This window comes from Schistocerca americana, unplaced genomic scaffold, assembly GCF_021461395.2.
Source record: "Schistocerca americana isolate TAMUIC-IGC-003095 unplaced genomic scaffold, iqSchAmer2.1 HiC_scaffold_556, whole genome shotgun sequence".
Lineage (NCBI taxonomy): Eukaryota > Metazoa > Arthropoda > Insecta > Orthoptera > Acrididae > Schistocerca > Schistocerca americana.
The window spans coordinates 80,001-82,500 of NW_025726298.1; the positions used below are offsets into that span (position 1 = coordinate 80,001).

Below are 2,500 nucleotides of genomic sequence, written 5' to 3' on the forward strand. Positions count from 1 at the left end.
AGGGAGATAGGGTTTGGAACGCGAAGAGCACCGCAGTTGCGGCGGTGTCCCGATCTTCCCCTCGGACCTTGAAAATCCGGGAGAGGGCCACGTGGAGGTGTCGCGCCGGTTCGTACCCATATCCGCAGCAGGTCTCCAAGGTGAAGAGCCTCTAGTCGATAGAATAATGTAGGTAAGGGAAGTCGGCAAATTGGATCCGTAACTTCGGGATAAGGATTGGCTCTGAGGATCGGGGCGTGTCGGGCTTGGTCGGGAAGTGGGTCAGCGCTAACGTGCCGGGCCTGGGCGAGGTGAGTGCCGTAGGGGTGCCGGTAAGTGCGGGCGTTTAGCGCGGGCGTGGTCTGCTCTCGCCGTTGGTTGGCCTCGTGCTGGCCGGCGGTGCAGGATGCGCGCGCCTGCGCGGCGTTCGCGCCCCGGTGCTTCAACCTGCGTGCAGGATCCGAGCTCGGTCCCGTGCCTTGGCCTCCCACGGATCTTCCTTGCTGCGAGGCCGCGTCCGCCTTAGCGTGCTCCTCCGGGGGCGCGCGGGTGCGCGGATTCTCTTCGGCCGCCATTCAACGATCAACTCAGAACTGGCACGGACTGGGGGAATCCGACTGTCTAATTAAAACAAAGCATTGCGATGGCCCTAGCGGGTGTTGACGCAATGTGATTTCTGCCCAGTGCTCTGAATGTCAACGTGAAGAAATTCAAGCAAGCGCGGGTAAACGGCGGGAGTAACTATGACTCTCTCCTGCGGTCTTCTCCCCTTCTCGTGGGCCCGCTGATTTCGCAGAGTGGAAGACCGCACCAGGGGCTTGGGGGGGTTACCAGTCCCCCCTCGCACTATCCCTTTTTTAGTTGGGGGCAGTAAGCAGAGAATAAGTGGTGGCCCTTCCGCTGAAGGTGCCACCCCAACTCCCCCAGCACCTAGCCGGCCAACCGGCCGTGCCGAAAATCTTGTAACTTTTGCAGCTATGTATACCTGTAGTGAGTGCCACCGCAGCTTTACAACCAAGAACGGTCTCGGGGTCCATCGCCGCCGCCAACATCTTGCGGCCGCCAACGCGGAGATCGTCACGGAGAGGCATCGCGCGAGGTGGACGGAGGAAGAAGTCCTGTCGCTCGCCAAGGCAGAGGCCGAACTGTTCCTCGAGAGGGACGCCCGGTTCTTCTTTGTAAATCAAGAGCTCATCAGGATGTTCCCCGACCGAACGCTTGAGGCAATCAAGTGCCGACGGCGGCAAGCTGCCCACAAGCAGCTTGTCCGCCAATTCATGGAGGCGCTTGAGATCGGTCGGGGGGAAGAGCCGGCGTCCCGCCGGGGAGCGGCGAGCCCGCTGCCTGACGCGGGCGAGGCCGCTGCGCCGCCCGTCGACGCAGCCGAGGACTTCGCGGCCGACACCACCGGGCCGCCGCCGGAGGGGCCGACTGACGCCGCCATCTGGGAGCATCTGGCGGGGCTACCCGCTTCCGCCCAGCGTTTCTCTGCCCTGGATCGTGTCATCGGTCTGGGGCGGGGCACGCCGCCCGATGTCATCCTGGGCATGCTCCCGGATGCCCTTGCGTCGGTCGGGTCCAGAGGGGAGAGATCAATCACCAGGACACAGCGGCCGCGCCAACCATCGAAGCGGCCGCCTGCCGCGCCGCCGACGCAGAAGCGCAAGCGGCGCCGCTGGGAGTACGCGAGAACGCAGGATGCCTTCCGACGGTCGCGTGCGCGTTGCGTGCGCGGCCTCTTGGATGGCACCCTGCTCCAGCCGCCACCTGCCATCCCTGGTCTGCTGGACTTCTGGGCGGACCTCTTCACCAAGAAGCCCATCTCCACCGCGGGCTTCATTCGTGACCGCCTCCTCCCGCACTCAGAGCCTGTCGCTCTCGAGTGCATATGGGGGCCGGTCACACATGAGGAGGTCGCCGCCGCGTTGCCGCCCAGGGGATCAGCAGCCGGGCCGGACGGCCTTACCCCAGCGGAGTTGCGGCGTCTGCCGCACGAAGTCCTGGTGAAAGTGATGAATCTCTTCCTTCTGGCCCGCGCCCTTCCGGAACGCCTGCTTCGCGCGCGGACGTCCCTTCTCCCGAAAACGGCTGCACCAACATCCCCCGCTGACTTTCGCCCCATTACGGTCTGCTCGGTGTTGGCGCGGACCTTTCACAAGGTTCTCGCGTCACGCCTGATGCGCGCTTGTGCTGTGGACGAACGTCAGCGGGCATTCATCCCTCGGGATGGGATGTTGGAAAATACCTTCATCTTGGACACTGCTCTCACCGACGCAGTTCGCTCCTGCCGCTCTGTCTTTGTGGCATCGATCGACGTATCTAAGGCATTCGATTCGGTAGATCATGCTGCCCTTCGCCCCGTGCTGAAGGCGCATGGCCTGCCGGATTGCTTTGTCGAGTATGTCGAGCGGTGCTACGAGGGCAGCACGACAGTGATAGCGGACGGCGCCGGCGTGGGCGTGTCTGTGCAGCCAGCACGGGGCGTTCGCCAGGGCGATCCCCTCTCCCCCCTCCTGTTCAA

At 63.9% G+C, this 2,500-nt stretch overlaps 1 pseudogene; it reads left to right on the forward strand.

Moving 5' to 3' along the window:
* Positions 1–2,500, forward strand: part of LOC124586536 — a 7,797-nt pseudogene that overhangs the window by 2,148 nt on the left and 3,149 nt on the right.